Genomic DNA, 17,204 nt, shown 5'->3' with positions numbered 1-17,204 from the left:
GTTTAAGTAATAACATGGAATAAATAAGACTAAGAAAAAATCAATAGAATTGTCTGGTCCAAGAGGTTGCTTGTTGCATTCTGCCAGAAATATATGAATCAAATATTCAATTTATTTATTCATTTAATTTATTGATTCAATTACTCATTGCCTTCATTGTGGAAATAGCAGATAAAACATGGTCTTACACCTTGGCAATGGTAAAGTATAGGAAACGTATGGAATCCTATCTTGGAATCCAGTACCCAATAAGAATTTTTTAAAGGACTTAATTTTTAGATGAACATATTGTTAAATAGTGACCAGATATGGCCCCAAATTTAAAACATAATTATAGGCCAAGCATGGTGGCTCACGCCTGTAATCCCAGCACTTTAGGAGGCTGAGCTGGGGGGATCATGAGATCAAGAGATTGAGACCATCCTGGCCAACATGGTGAAACCCCATCTCTACTAAAAATACAAAAATTAGCTGGGCATGGCAGCACGTGCCTGTAGTCCCAGCTACTTGGGAGGCTGAGGCAAGGGAATCACTTGAACCTGGGAGGTGGAGGTTGCAGTGAGCCTCTGAGATTGTGCCACTGCACTCCAGCCTGGCGACAGAGTGAGACTCTGTTTCAAAAAAAAAACAAACAAACAAAAAAACGAAGAAAAACATAATTAACATAATTATAATCTACACATAATCAAAGTCTTTGTGCTTTCATTTCATGCCTGCAATATAACCTGTTGAAAAGATGATTGAGAGGTAACTTCTGCAATGTCTCTCTTCTTTCAGCAATATGTATTTTCTTTTAACAACAGAAAAGCTACATCAAGATATTTGGTAATAGCATTTTTCTAGATCCCGTACTTTGGGAAGGAAACAGACTGTGAGACCTCTAAGTTCTTTCTTAAAATTTTATCATGATTAGGAGAACATATTAACCATGAGAAAATTTTTCAGTATTTATCAAGATATTTCCAATTTCTAGGCTTCCAGCCTGCCGATGAGGTCCTACCCTCTGTGTAAAACCACAGTGCTGCTGATCTATTATAATCATTTCCATGGAGAATCATATAATATTCATTGGGAGAGAAAACAGTGGAGATTGTCCTTCTGAGGCCCCTCATTTGGCAGATGAGCTTGAACATTTGAGTGTTTTTTTTCAGTATAGGTCAAAACCTACTCTAATGAGACTGATGGATGGAACAATAGATTTTATTACAATAGAACACTAAAGAAGCATAGAATGTTCATTATTTTTAAAATTTGCATACTTAAATGTTTAGTGTGCCCCTTATTTGTACAATTAATAAGGTGGAGGAAAGAAGGAAGCAAATGCAAATTTGGGGGGAACCTGGAGCATTGGGAAGAATAAATGTTTGTATTTCCTTTATAATTTTATTTTGGTGCAAGTTGAGGTCATCTTAACAAAAATCTTCATGTTTTGCAAAGGGTTGCAGAATTTCTCTTTTGTTTGTTTGAATTTACTTACTTATGTAATCCATGTATCAAAGGTTCCTGTAGCATGAATGGCCTGGGCTATCTACTGTTGTTTAGGAATATTTCTTGCCTTTAAGTCTATTCCTTCAGAAACAAAGGAGAGGAGCTGAATTTTACTTCCTGGTGTCTCAGTCACTCCAGAGGCTGTGAGAGCCTGCAGGGACCACTTGTTCCAGTCCTCTCATGTTACAAATAAGAAAACCAAAGTCTGAGGATGTTGTGTCTGCCCAAGGTCAATGGCAGAGCTGCCACAAGGAGCAGGGTCTCTTGCCTGCCAAGTGTGGCAATTTTTCTACAACATCTCTTTTGTCTTGTGGGCATATCCTCTTAGCAATTTAATAAAGATCCTCACTACCTTTCTCAAAGACAGAAACTGAGTCAAGTGTTGATGATTTTCCTCTAGCACTGAGCTCTCTGTCAGCACCCACTGTACCTTTCTAGGGTGACTGGGACCTTGCCTCAATTCATTTGTGCTTCTTACCTTCTTTCAACAAATGGTGACAAATCATGCTCACCACTCACTAGACACTACTTAGGAACTGCTGAACCCACTGATGACTGTTAATGATAGTTCCTGGTCATCACTCTTTCCCCAGGGAAAGCTGTGCTAGAGACTCCCAGAACTACCTAACACAGGGGGCCAGGTGGGGACAGGCTGCCTTCAACAAGTGACATGTGAGTGTGAGGAAGGAGGAGCATAAGGTTCAGGATACTTGTTTCAAATCTGGGCTCTACAACGTGGGCACGCTACCTATCCCTGTGTCTCAGTTTTCTTATTTATAAAGTGGGAGAATAATAGCAACATTTCCTTAATAGGATTATGGTGAGGATTTAATGACTTAATACATATAAAATATTTTAAATACGGACTAGTACATAGTAAATGCCCCATTAATAGTGACCAATATTATCAGTATGGGTTTTACTCTATGAACTGGATCATATTCATTTTGGGTTAACATAGTGGTCTGATGAATAAGGGGATTATTTCTGCACAGAGTTTTCTGTGTTCCAGCCATAGTGGCCTTCAGTTCAAGGAGCAAGTTGTCTTTTTTTTTCCCCCTGCGTTACGGCCTTTGTGTATATCATTCCCTTTGACTGTAAGGTTTTCTTTCTTTGCTTTTATCTTATTAGGTCCTATTTGTCCTTCAGATCTTAGAACCAGCCTTACTTTTTCAGGGAAATGTTCCATGACCTGCTAATACTTTACTACATATTCTCATAGCACAAAAATCTTCATAATTCTTATAACTGACATAATTTTACAGGTAAGAGTGATCATTTGATCAATGCCAGTCTTTCTCACTAGACTCTACACTGCATTAGCATAGGGATTTTGTCTGTTTTTGCTGACCATTCGGTCCCCCATGCCTACACAGTATAATCCATGTTGCAGACATTCAATAGTTGTTTGTAGAATTAATATATAAATGAATGAATGAATGACGGTGAGTCCAATAGAGTTTTCATCCCAAGATGAAACTGGGTGACAGTTGGGTACAATATTGAGCTCTGAGGGAAGGACAGGACAAGTAGATTGATGGAATGAGATGAACGCCATCCCAGTATTATGTACAATGTGCCATGGTGATATGGTTTGGCTGTGTCCCCACCCAGATCTAATCCTGAAATCCCATGTGTTGTGGGAGACAGGTTGCTCTTCAAACTCACGAAGCCAGAAGTCATTTCTTCTTTTTATAAAAGAGAAAAATCTAACTTCATAATTTTATTTTTATTTTTTGCTTTTCATATTTATTAAAAAAAAATCCAGAATGGGTAAGAGAACAATCATCAGGGGTGTAGGTGCCAGACACAGGGCAGAAGATAGCTAGAAAAGCATGCCTTAGGGAAGTTAAGGGCCTAGCCTCATTCCTACATTGTTTTAATAGCTGTACCTAGCATAAATGACTAAGCTTTCCATTGTTCTAGATTCCTCTGCCCCATCTACAAACATAGCACAGCTGGCTTGCCTTGCAAGGCCTCAGTTGAAGGACCCCATGTATACACAGGCCAGTACAGCAGTTCTAGGCTAACTAGAAGGATCTCATCCCCATATGTGGTCTCATTTCAAGTCTATGGCTGACTACCTTCATGGTTGTGTGCGAGATGGTTTCACTCCTTGAAAATATGGCCACTTCAGCATAAAATAGTTAAATCTTTATAATGATCAATTCATCCTACCTCCTTTTACATGCAGCTGAAAAATGACAGGCTAGGGACATCGAACATTGTGAACTTTAAGCTGTTAGAATCACCATCCATTAAATGATCACTAGCTAATAGTAACTAAATTTACAAATTAAGGAAATTATATATAGAATACTGCAAAAACACAGTAAAAAGACTGAAGTTTGCCCATTTCTGCTCAGGAAGTCTCTTTACTCCTAAGCTTCATATGTGGTCCTTCTGGCTTCAAAATTTCTGCTATTATTACTGTTTTTCCTCCTTTTGATCTTCCTTTTGTTCCCCAGTGCCAGAACTTCCAGAGCCTTCTCGCTCAGATGCCATCTTTTTGTATGCCATTTTGAAGAGCTTCAGTGATGCCTGCTGAAGAGAGGATGCTGCCTGTCTAATATTTTCTCCTGTTTCACTGTCTTTTTAGCTAGGAGCTCTCTCACTTAGGAAATCTCTTCTTTCAGCTTGTTGCACTATCAGCAGGTAATTGGTCCTTGAATTCTTCCATCTTGGTTTCTGTGTCATGAATGATTCCTTCAGCCATATTAACTGCTCCAACTCGTTCCTTCTTTCGCTGGTCTTCTTTAGCATATTTCTCTGCATTTTTTTTAAATTAAGTATTTATTGATCATTCTTGGGTGTTTCTCGGAGAGGGGATGTGGCAGGGTCATAGGATGATAGTGGAGAGAAGGTCAGCAGATAAACACATGAACAAAGGTCTCTGGTTTTCCTAGGCAGAGGTCTTCCACAGTGTTTGTGTCCCTGGGTACTTGAGATTAGGGAGTGGTGATGACTCTTAAAGAGCATGCTGCCTTCAAGCATCTGTTTAACAAAGCACATCTTGCACCGCCCTTAATCCATTTAACCCTGAGTTGACACAGCACATGTTTCAGAGAGCACGGGGCTGGGACCAAGGGCATAGATCAACAGCATCCCAAGGCAGAAGAATTTCTCCTCCCAGACGGGGCGGCGGGGCAGAGGTGCTCCTCACTTCCCTGACGGGGCGGCCGGGCAGAGGTGCTCCTCACTTCCCAGATGGGGCAGCCAGGCAGAGGCGCTCCTCGCTTCCCAGATGGGGCGGCCGGGCAGAGACGCTCCTCACTTCCCAGACAGGGCGGCCGGGCAGAGGCGCTCCTCACTTCCTCCCAGACGGGGTGGCAGTCAGGCAGAGGCGCTCCTCACCTCCCAGACAAGGCGCCTGGGCAGAGGCGCTCTTCACCTCCCAGACGGGGCGCCGGGCAGAGGCGCTCCTCACTTCCCTCCCGGATGGGGCGGCCGGGCAGAGGCGCTCCTCACTTCCCAGACGGGGCAGCCGGGCAGAGGCGCTCCTCACTTCCCAGACGGGGCAGCCGGTTGGAGGTGCTCCTCACTTCCCAGACGGGGCGGCCAGGCAGAGGTGCTCCTCACCTCCCAGACGGGGCGGCCTGGCAGAGACGTTCCTCAATTCCCAGACGGGGCGGCCAGGCAGAGGCGCTCCTCACTTCCTCCCAGACGGGGTGGCGGCCAGGCAGAGGCGCTCCTCACCTCCCAGACGGGGCGGCCAGGCAGAGGCGCTCCTCACTTCCTCCTAGACGGGGTGGTGGCCGGGCAGAGGCGCTCCTCGCTTCCCAGACGGGGCGGCCAGGTAGAGGCGCTCCTCACTTCCTCCCAGACGGGATGACGGCTGGGCAGAGGCGCTCCTCACATCCCAGACGATGGGCGGCCGGGCAGAGGTGCTCCTCACTTCCCAGATGGGGCGGCTGGGCAGAGGGGCTCCTCACATCCCAGACGATGGGTGGCCAGGCAGAGACGCTCCTCACTTCTTAGACGGGGTCGCGGCTGGGCAGAAGCTGTAATCTTAGCACTTTGGGAGGCCAAGGCAGGAGGCTGGGAGGTGGAGGTTGTAGCGAGCCGGGATCACGCCACTGCACTCCAGCCTGGGCAAACTGAGCATTGAGTGAGCGAGACTCCGTCTGCAATCCCAGCACCTCGGGAGGCCGAGGCAGGCAGATCACTCCAGGCCAGGAGCTGGAGACCAGCCCGGTCAACATGGCGAAACCCCGTCTTCACCAAAAATACAAAAACCAGTCAGGCGTGGCGGCGGGCCTGCAATCCCAGGCACTCCGCAGGCCGAGGCAGGAGAATCACAGGAGCCAGAGGCAGGGAGGTTGCAGCGAGCTGAGATCACGGCAGCACAGTCCAGCTTCGGCAACACAGGGAGACGGAAAAAAGTAGGAGAGGGAGACCGAAGAGGGGAGAGGGAGGGGGAGGGGGAGGGGGAGAGGTTCTCTGCATTTTTAACCATATTTTCAATATCATCTTTGCTTAACCCACCAGAAGACTGGATTATAATCTGCTGCTCACGTCCTGTGCCTTTATCTTTAGCTGAAACACGTATGGTCCCATTGGCATCAATGTCAAATGTAACTTCAATCTGAGGAACTCCACGAGGGGCTGGTGGAATTCCAATCAAAGTAAACTGTCCAAGGAGTTTGTTGTCTCCAGCCATCTCTCTCTCACCCTGACACACTTTAATTTCCACTTGTGTCTGCCCATCAGCAGCAGTAGAGAATACCTGGCTCTTCTTGGTTGGAATAGTGGTATTCCTATTAATAAGTTTGGTAAAGACACCTCGCAGAATTTCAATACCCAGAGACAGGGGAGTGACATCAAGGAGCAGCATATCTGTGACATCGCCAGCCAACACATCTCCCTGAATGGCAGCTCCGATGGCCACAGCCTCATCAGGATTGACAGCTCTACTTGGGGGCTCTGCCAAAAAAAATCCTGCACAGTCTGTTGAACCTTGGGCATCCTAGTCATGCCACCCACAAGAATCACTTCTCCTATATCACTCTTGCTGACTTCTGCATCTTGCATAGCTTTTTGGCATGGAGCGATAGTCCTCCTGATCAGATCAGTGACAATCCCTTCAAATTGAGCATGGGTCAACTTCATATTCAAATGCTTGGGTCCAGAAGAATCCATTGTAAGATAGGGCAAATTGATGTCAGTCTGCACAGATGAGGAGAGTTCACATTTAGCCTTTTCAGCAGCTTCCCGCACCCTCTGAAATGCCACGTTGTCTTTGGTCAAATTGACTCCCGTCTCTCTCTTGAACTCCTTCACAATGTGCTGTAGCAAGGCCTGGTCAAAGTCTTCCCCACCTAAGAAAGTGTCCCCATTTGTGGATTTCACCTCGAATACTCCTTTCTGAATTTCCAGGATAGAAATATCAAAAGTTCCACCACCTAAATCATATACAGCAATGACTTTGTCTTCTGATTTTTCTAGACCATAGGCAAGAGCAGCAGCTGTGGGTTCATTAATCACCCGAAGCACATTGAGTCCAGATATCTGGCCAGCATCTTTAGTGGCCTGTCTCCGCAAGTCATTGAAATAAGCTGGGACTGTGATCACAGCATTTTTTGCTGTGTGCCCCAAGTAATTTTCTGCAGTCTCTTTCACCTTCATTGACACAAATGCTCCAATCTGGCTTGGAGAATACAGTTTCCCATGAGCCTCAACCCAGGCATCACCATCGGAGGCACAGACAATTTTAAAGGGAACATTTTTAATGTCTTTCTGTACTTCAGGATCATCATATTGCCGGACGATGAGACATTTGGTAGCATAGAATGTATTGTTTGGCTTGGTGACAGCCTGTTGCTTGACTGGCATGCCAACAAGTCACTCACCATCTGCTGTAAAGGCCACAACTGAAGGGGTAGTTCTGGCACCTTCGGCATTCTCCAGCACCTTTGCTTGTTTACTTTCTGTAACTGCCACACAGGAGTTGGTAGTACCCAAATAAACACCACCAACTGCTCCCTTGATTGCTTCCAATGCATAATCCTGCCTTGAAACAATTCTAAAAGCCTCATGACTAAGGCCATTCCAGCCATCCTGGTGGCGGGCGGCCGTAGGGCCCCGGGAGGCTGCGGTGCTCCTGAGACCGGCTGCTGCAGCTCGGCTGGCGCTTATTATGGCGGCTGGATGGAGGAGTACGAGGCACCAAACAGGCACTCGGGCGGCTGGGAGCTGTGCGGTGCGGTCATAATTTTATAATATTTAAAAAGTTGCATGCAATCAAGTGCATAATATTAAGCATACAGTTCCAGTTTTGATAAACAGTAACCTTTATGACTAGCACTATAATCAACTGGGCTACTTCTGTCCTTATCTGCTGCCATCGTCTTGAATAGTTTGGCATCAGTCCTCATTGGTCCTCTCACTTCCATTTATGTTCCACTTTGACTCATTCTCCTCCAGCAGCCAAACTAATTCAATTATTACATGAGCTAGATTATTTGATAATAACCTCTACTGCTTAAATTTGCTTAGATTACTTGATACTTGATTCTACTGCTTATTTGGTAAAAATCTCTTAAAAGCCTCAACTAGCTCCCAGTTGTAATAGGATGAACTCAAATTCTTTAACATGGCCTAAAAGGCCCTGTTTGTTCTGGCCCCTACCCTGCTCCCAGCCTTGTCTTGCACCATTCTCCCCCTTGCATTCTGTACTACTGTAACATGGATCTTCCTTCAGTTCCTTGAATTTGCCAAGTTCTTTCTTGCTCTAAAGTCTAGATAGAAACACTCTTTTTCCACTCTTTTGTATCCCGCAGGTCTGTGGCAGGCAAATGGTGGCCTCCCAAAGATGTTCATGTCCTAATCTCCAGGAACCTGTGAATAAATTACCTTACATGGCAAAAGGAACTTTGTAGATATGATTAAGTCAAGGATATTGAGATGAAAAGGTATGCTTGGATTATCCGGCTGGGGCCAGTTTAATCATAATAGTCATTATGAGCAAAAGAGGGAGGCAGGAGAGTCAGTCAGCAAAGGAGATGTGAAAATAGAAGCTGGGTTGAGGAGCTTTTAGGCTTTGAGGACAAAGGTGGTGATGAGCTGAGGACTGCAGGCAGCCTCTAGACACTGAAAAGGAAAGGAATGGATTCTCTTCTAGAGCCTCCAAAGAAACACAGCCCTGCCAGCATCTTGACTTCAGCCCCATAAGACCCATTTCAGACTTCGAGCTTCTAGTACTGTAAGGTAATCCGTTTGTGTGGTTTTAAGCCATGAGGTTTCTAGTTATTTCTTACAACAGCAATAGAAAACTACTGCAAGTTCTCTGCAATTGAAAATAGATCTAGATGGCAAATGTGATGAGTTAGACATGCTCGTACTCTTTAAACGCTATCTTTTCAGAGACACCTTCCCGTATCCACTCCATTTAAAATAGAGCCTGATATGGTTATGGTTTGGCTCTGTGTCCCCACCAAAATCTCATGTAGAATTGTAATTCCCAATAGTGGGAGAGGGACCTGGTGGGAGGTGATTGGATCATGGGGACGGATTTCTCCCTTGCCATTATAGTGATAGTGAGTGAGTTCTCACAAGATCTGATTATTTAAGTGTGTGTGGCACTTTCCCCATTGCTCTCTCTCTCCCGTCACCATGTGAAGATGTGCTTGCTTCCCCTTTGCCTTCTGCCATAATTGTAAGTTTACTGAGGCCTCCCCCACTCTGCCTCCTGTACAGCCTGCAGTTCTGTGAGTCAGTTAAACCTCTTTTCTTCATAAATTACCCAGTCTCAGGTATGCCTTTTTAGCAGCATGAGAATGGACTAATACAGAACCCTTTACCCCATCCCTTAACAGGCTCTCAACCCCATTCCCACCGAGCAGTCTCTACGCCACTCCTGGGCTTGTTTCCTGTAACACTCACCATTTGTATTATAATTATCTTTTACTTATTCTTTGTCATCATTTGCCAGAATGTGTGCTCTGTGAGTACACGGATAACATCTCATTTACCACTGTATCTTCAGGAACTGGTATTGCAGCTGCAATTTTTAAATTATGTGCTTAATCAGTATTTATTAATGATTCATTTCTGTGCTGTCCAATATAGTAACCACTAGTCACATGCGGCTTTTGATCATTTGTAACACGGCTAGTCCAAATGAGATGTATTGCAAGTGTAAAATACGTTTTGAAGTCTCACTATAATAAAAGAATGTAAAATGTCTTAATGATCCTTTTTCTTGATTATATGTTGAAATGATGACATTTTGGACATACTGGGTTAAATAAATATATTATTGAAATTAATGCCGAATTATTAAAATTAATGTTACTTCTTTTTCCTTTTATTAATATGGCTATCAAGATATTTAAAATTATGTATGTGATTTACATTCTATTTCTGTTTCACAGGGCTTAGATTGTGGATATCTTGAAAGAAAACCCCACTTTTTATTTCACTTTGTATGAACCAAAATTATTTGCACATAGTAGCTTCTCAATAGTTTGCTGCATGAATGGAATGTTTGTTAACTTATTTTATTAAGAATATGTAACATTGGCCAGGTGTGGTGGCTCACGCCTGTAATACCAGCACTTTGGGAGGCTGAGGCGGGCACATCACCTGAGGTCAAGAGTTCGAGACCAGCCTGGCCAATATGGTGAAACCCTGTCTCTACTAAAAATACAAAAAATTTAGCCAGGTATGGTGGCAGGTACCTGTAATTCCAGCTACTTGGGAGGCTGAGGCTGGAGAATTGCTTGAACCTGAGAGGCAGAGGTTGCAGTGAGCTGAGAATGCACCATTGCACTCCAGCCTGGGCGACAAGAGTGAAACTCCATCTAAAAAAACCAAAAAAACAAAAAAACAAAAAAAACCCATGTAACATTGTACCAATGCATAAAATTTGGCCAAAAGAGAAGATTTGCATTCAGCAATTTTTACCAATTAGATATTTGTGGTTACATGTGATATTTTTTACCGGATAGACTTTCTAGTTGCTTTAAAATTAATGCTATTAATATATGTTATCAATCTGCAATTGAAAATAGATCTAGATGGCAAATGTGATGAATTAGACATGCTTGTACTGTTTAGCACGATGGGATTCTACCTTCAGGGGCACAGCTTTTTCCTTAGAACACCCACTTTCTTATGAAACATTTAGAAGTCTATCTAAGAAAATGTGCTAGGCACTGCTTCTCAGTCTTTGTCTGAAAATTACTCTGAATGACCAAGGGAAGGAAGTATGTATACTCATGAGTTGGGAAATGGGGGCATTTAGGACCTAGCCTTGGGTTCTGCCCTCTCTCAGTTTGCTTGAATTTTCTTTAACATCCATTATTTTGTCTGAAAAATTCATGACATTATTACATTCTACTCCATAATATGTCTGTATTTGTCTTAGTGTAAAGATATTCCTCTGTAGTCCAAATCCTCAAATAAAATAGATACTCCACGCTTTTGTCTGAGGCTCTTTGTACTCACCATGTAGTGGTCCACCTGGGAGCACTGGTACCGCACTCTGAGAAGAACAGAATTAAGAGTGATGTCCTGAGCCTTGGCTTTCTGGGGAGTCCTTATATGGCTGTAATGATGATTGGTTAAGCAGTGAGTTGGGCAGCAGCTGGTGGGGAGGGGATGAATTGGTTCTCCCAGTTGATGTAGGGCTGCAGAGTGAGGGGAAACAAGAACAAAAAAGCATTAGCAAAAATATGGAGGCCATTCCAAGGCCCGTGTTTATGGCCAAGACAAATTGACAGATGGGCCTTGTCTCTATCCACCTTTCATTTCCTTCTGGCTTCAGGCTGCCTTTTGGGATTGTTGTACGTGCGTGTGCCCATGTGTGTGTTTTGTGTTTGTGTGCCTTTTAAAACAACAATTGGAATCCACTTGCCTATATAAAAGTTAGAAGAAGGGGCAGGGCGCGGTGGCTCATGTCTGTAATCCCAGCACTGTGCGAGGCTGAGGCAGGTGGATCACTTGAGGTTAGGAGTTCAAGACCAGCCTGGCCAATGTGGTAAAACCACATATCTATTAAAAATACAAAAATTAGCTGGGCATGGTGGCATAAGCCTGTAATCCCAGCTACTCAGGAGGCTGAGGCAGGAGAATCGCTTGGGTCCGGGAGGCAATGGTTGCAGTGAGCTGAGATCGCACCACTGCACTCCAGCCTGGGTGACAGAGAGAGACTCTGTCTCGAAAAAAAAGTTAGAAGAATGGAAAGACAGAATGTCATTTTTCTAGACCATTCTCTTCCTTGGAGATGGCCCCTTACCTAAACCTAGTGATAGCCTGACCCATCCTCCTTGTTTTGGTAACTGGCAATTTACATGCACTGTGTTATTTAATCCCTATTTCAGCCCTATAAGGTAGAAACTGGTTATTACCATTTGACAGGTGAACAAACTGAGTCTGCCAATAGTCTACCCAGCCTGTAAGTGCTCAAGTCAGGATTATGAGATTGTGGTTCTTTGCTTCCCCATCACAGTTTGCTGCCTATCCAGCAGGTTTAGAGGCCATTTCAACTTGATTCTACAATTTCTTTTTAGTGCCTCCTACATCCTAGAGATCATGCTGGACTTAAAAGAATATACAAAGATGAATACAATTTGTTCCCCACTGGCTCCCAGGCCAGAAACTTTTCCCATATATGATACTCAAAGCAGGATGTAAGAAAGATAGGAACTATTCAATTACTTTCTTGGGGCCATTCATCCTGAATAGCCTAGAGTTAAACATTTCTTATTCAACATAGGTAGGTGAATGAGGCAACAATGTCTCCACTAGAAACAAAACAAAAGTAATAAAAAAAATTGGCACTTGAACAGAAAAGATGAACCACCACTGCTGCAGGTCCTTTGTGTCAATCATTCAGTAGAATGGAAAAAAATCACTTCATAAATCAGTCGAACCTGGTCTCATTCTGCCATTCACAAAACATGGAATTACTTGCTTCGACTGATAAATGGATGTCTTTGCCAGAGTACTGTCACTGAGGCTTATATAACTTACATTGCAATTATTACTTATGTCTCAGAAATAACTTATTTATTTTAGCTTATATCATCTTTTCATTCTTGAAACAAGTCCTTTATGTATTTGCTTTTGAAAACTGGAGTAGATGCCAGTATAGAAAGAAGCTTTTCTATTACCATATCTGAAATATAGTTTTGGAAGTGGGTAATATGAAACAGTATGTTGATTTTTTGTATTTTATCATAATAAGCCAGAGCAAAAGGAAAATAACAACTGCATTTTAATAAAATTAAGGTTATTTATGATTTGATTCCAGTAAGTGCTAAAACCACAGTGTGTGGAGTAGTCAAGCCTTAAATTAGTTAGTGCACAAAAGGTTGATTTATTACATTTTAGTTGTTAGGGTCCAAAGGAGATAGGCACAACTTATCTACATATAAAAATATACATAGAGATACATACTTGTATGTACCCAATATATACACGCAGATACATAATACACATACAAGCTTATTAAAAACAACCAAATTCTATTTTAATCCTCTTAAAAAGGTAAAAAGCTGAATCTTCAATTTTGCTATGCATCTCCTATAATCTCAATTAATGCCTCTGGGGAAGACAGCTGAATTTCGGCAACAGTATGTAACTTGGTAATTGGACACAACTCCAAGTCATTTGCTAGGACTCCAAGTTTTTCAATGAAAGTTGAAAATCAGTAAACCATTCATTTATATATATATATATACACACACATATATATACATATATACATACATATATACACATATATATATATATTTTTTTTTTTTGAGACAGAGTTTCACTTTTGTTGCCCAGGCTGGAGTGCAGTGGCGTAATCTTGGCTAACCGCAACCTCTGCCTCCCGGGTTCAAGCAATTCTCCTCCCTCAGCCTCCTGAGTAGCTGGGATTACAGGCATACACCATGCACGTCTAATTTTTGTATTTTTAGGAGAGACAGGGTTTCTCCTTGTTGGTCAGGCTTGTGTATTTGTATTTTATTTGTATTATGATGATAAAATACAAATACTCCCGACCTCAGGTGATCCACCCACCCCGGCCTCTCAAAGTGCTGGGATTGCAGGTATGAGCCACGGTAACTGGCGTCATTTTTATATTTTTAATATGTGCATCGTGAATCTTTTTCTTCTTCTTAGCTTATGTCTGTCTTTCAGATTGGAATTAGGATGGTAAATTTTAATTGGTAATCATCCCACTTTTGATATGTAACCTGGGATTACCCAGTGTCTTTCTGATTCTCAAAATCAACAATAAATTCCCTAAATTATTACCACATATAAATACCTATTTAGTTTGCAGCCAAGCAGGCATATTTGCAACAACTTGAAACTAGAAGAATTTTTGATGCTTTTGCACGTAATATGCTCCCCCACACATCTCTGCAGAAACAACTCTCCATGTTTCTCTCCTAAATAACAAATAAATACAATTCTTTAGTAAAATGTAGGCTATTTCCCCTCAGTCCCCATTTTATATTATGTTATCATTTAGAAAGTCATATTTACAGTTATTTTAGAAACATTTTCTAATAAGGAAGATCAGTTTGGAAGAGGAAATTGCCCAGTTTACTGTACAGGTAGACTATCGCCCTTACACCTAATTTCCCAACCCCATGCTCCACCAGCCAAGACATGATTGCTTAACTCAGTTGTCCTTTTTTTTCTACTTACCTTTTAAAAAAGGTTTCTACTTGATAAGTGTGAAGGATGTTAGATAACACCTGAAAGACCAGAGGGGGAAGTTGCTGTTGCTTTTTCTTTGTAACTCAAACTTACCTTTGTCACATACATTTTTCAGGTTTCTGCAAGTAGCCACTACCTTGCCCCTTTTGGCCTCCTCTTTTTCTCTAAGTTTTATTCTCCTTCTTATTTCTGTGAAATGGACTATTATGGAAACAATACTACTGAGAAAGAGAAGGCCAGACACTAACCGAAATCCACATTTTGACTTTTTAAAATTATACACTCTAAATTATGTTTGGATTTTTTCATTGATTTCAATGTTTACAATTCAGCTAATTTAATAAATTACCTTTTTTCCCCTTTTCTAAACTCTCTTATCCTCCCTTTTCCTCTCACTTCCTTGATCGCGTGTCTTGTCGTAATTGTCTTACCTGGCCTCATAGGCCTCATAAAAGCCTGGAAGTAGGCTGGTAAAAAGGAAACTCCGGGGGGGGTGGAAAATGTACAGGTAAAGCCGAGTGGGCAAAGACAATTTTTTTTTAATATATGGAGTGGAAGGAGCATGGGTCAAGGTTGACAACATCAATATATTAATTTTTATCTTCATTCCACCGAAATTGAGGCATATAATTTCGCTTTCCTATGTAGACTTTTCTTTCCTCACTGTCAAACTTTCTGTCTTATTTCCAATTCTGGAATTGAAAACGATAGCTTCAAATCTCCTAAAAGGAATTAACCTATAGCATTTGAACAGAGACACCAAATACTTACATATACCAATGTAGTATATGTAAATATTACTAATTGGTATATATTTATGCTAATTATTTGCATTATTACTGGTCATTTGTTGAGGCAAATGTTCAACAGAAAGTAGAGCTACCTATCCTGTGGACATAGTCTTGGAAGGTAAGCTTTTTAGAAAGAGGGATATTCTTTACATTCTGCACAGCATCTTGGAGTGCAGGATGGTTGTTCTATGAATATTGTATAATGAGAAATATGATGAAGCCACATTTTTTGGTAAGTCTATTCAGGCCTAAATGAAATAGATTTTTTTTAATCTAAACAGAGGGCTAAACATCTTCCAACGTTGAGGCTGATATCTGATGTCTCTTTAAAAGGTGTAAACATTTCAGAGATTATGCTTGAAAAAATACAGCCACACACAGAGAAATAGAAATAAGACTGAAATATATTTCTTAAATATTTGGAAATCTTACAAATTTTATAAAATCTGAGACCTTGTCAATTGAAAAGTGTACCTTATTTTGTATCTCTCACACACACGTGTGCACACACCCACGATGCTTGTTAGGATTTTTATTTTATACATTGTGGAGGATTATTTTAAGACTTAATTATAAAAATATTTTTAGAATTGATACTTCATTCTGTGTGCACATCAAAAGGAGAAGGAAAATAAAGTAAAAGTGGCTAAGGCATTCCTAAAATTTGTTCACATCCAGACTCCAATTCTCTGGAAATCCTGTTGGCTCAGTTGATGGTGTTCATGATTTTCCTCACACTGCCATCCTCTGTGCCATTCAGAGTGTTAATGATGCAGAACTTCTTAAAAGAATGCTCCAGTATTGTCTCTGGGATTTTCTTTGAAGCAGTTGATCCTTAGTTGCAAGATTTGATGCCTGTACTTACTTGACTATCTGAGGTACCAACAGAATATTTTCACTTAATAGCCAGGACTCATATTTTTTCCTTAAGTGGGCCTGAAATGGTTTGTTGATAGAAATATTTATGGGTTGTGATTGTCCAGTTCAGTCACTAGAATGACAACTGAGCTCAAAGATGTGCAGGTGATGATAACTACTTTGCAATTTTACCTGGCTGATAGCAATTGTGAGATGCATTCTGATTTTATAATGCAAAAACACAAAATCCGGCTCATCTCAGAATTAATAAAAAATGATGGACATTTTATTAGATACCAGACATCATATTAGGTTGATTATTCTACAATGTAATTTGAATTAATCACTCATTTTACCATTATGTATCGTCAAACATAGTGTATTAGTTCATTCTCAAGCTGCTATGAAGAAATACCCAAGGCTGGGTAATTTATAAAGAAAGTGGTTTAATTGACTCACAGTTCCACATGGCTAGGGAGGCCTCAGGAAACTTACAATTATGGCAGACGGCACCTCTTCACAGGGCAGCAGGAGAGAGAATGAGTGCCGATTGAAGGGGGAGGCCCCTTATAAAACCATCATATCTCATGAGTACTCATTCACCTCCACGAGAACAGCACAGGGAGAACCGCCCCCATGATTCAACTATCTCTGCCTGGTCCCGCCCTTGACACGTGTGGATTATTACACTTCAAGGTGAGATTTGGGTGGGGACACAGTGCCAAGCCACACCACACAGCTTCATTCTAAAGTTCATTGACTATATTTTCACTCATCTTCCTTTTTTGTTGATTCCTGATCTTAGGGAAATTATGAAGTATTGAAACATTTTGTGATTAGATTTCAAACTTGTTTCTTAAATAAAAGGTGGCATAAGCACCTGATAATTATCAATGCTTAGGTCCACTCTCTGGGTTTTGATGCATAATCTTGTGGGGGTGGGTAACTTGCAGTGTGACAATGGCATGGACTTTAAAGCCTGTTTTTGGATCTAAATCTTGATCCTACAAGCAGTAACTGAAAGACCTTGAGAGAGTCTCTTAATTTCTCTTAAATTTAGCTTCCTTTCCTACATAAAGCTTGATATTAATATCTATTTGTAGGATTATTTTAAGGATTAGGATTGCTGAAACTTAGTGGACACTCAACAAAAGGTTAGATGTTATTATACGTAGCCTACCCCAATCTGGGTATCAGAATGACACCTTCAACTATCATTTGGGTACGTTTAATTCAGTACTTTTGTTTAATTTTTACTTACAGTAATCTTTAGCTTGTGATTTTATGAAGACTAAAAAACTAAAAAATCAGATAAATAGGTGATATAGTTTGGCTGTGTCCCCACCCAAATCTCATTTGAATTGTAGTTCCCATAATCCCCATGTGTCCTAGGAGGGACTCAGTGGG

At 41.5% G+C, this 17,204-nt stretch overlaps 1 pseudogene; it reads right to left on the bottom strand.

Moving 5' to 3' along the window:
• Nucleotides 1-3,620: 3,620 nt before the first annotated feature.
• LOC100460108 (stress-70 protein, mitochondrial-like) lies at nucleotides 3,621-7,580 on the bottom strand (annotated as a pseudogene).
• Nucleotides 7,581-17,204: the final 9,624 nt, after the last annotated feature.

This window comes from Pongo abelii, chromosome 11 (assembly GCF_028885655.2).
Source record: "Pongo abelii isolate AG06213 chromosome 11, NHGRI_mPonAbe1-v2.0_pri, whole genome shotgun sequence".
In the NCBI taxonomy this organism is placed as follows: Eukaryota; Metazoa; Chordata; class Mammalia; order Primates; family Hominidae; genus Pongo; species Pongo abelii.
Note: the sequence above shows the minus strand (reverse complement) of the source record. Positions and strands in the feature narration are given on the sequence as shown.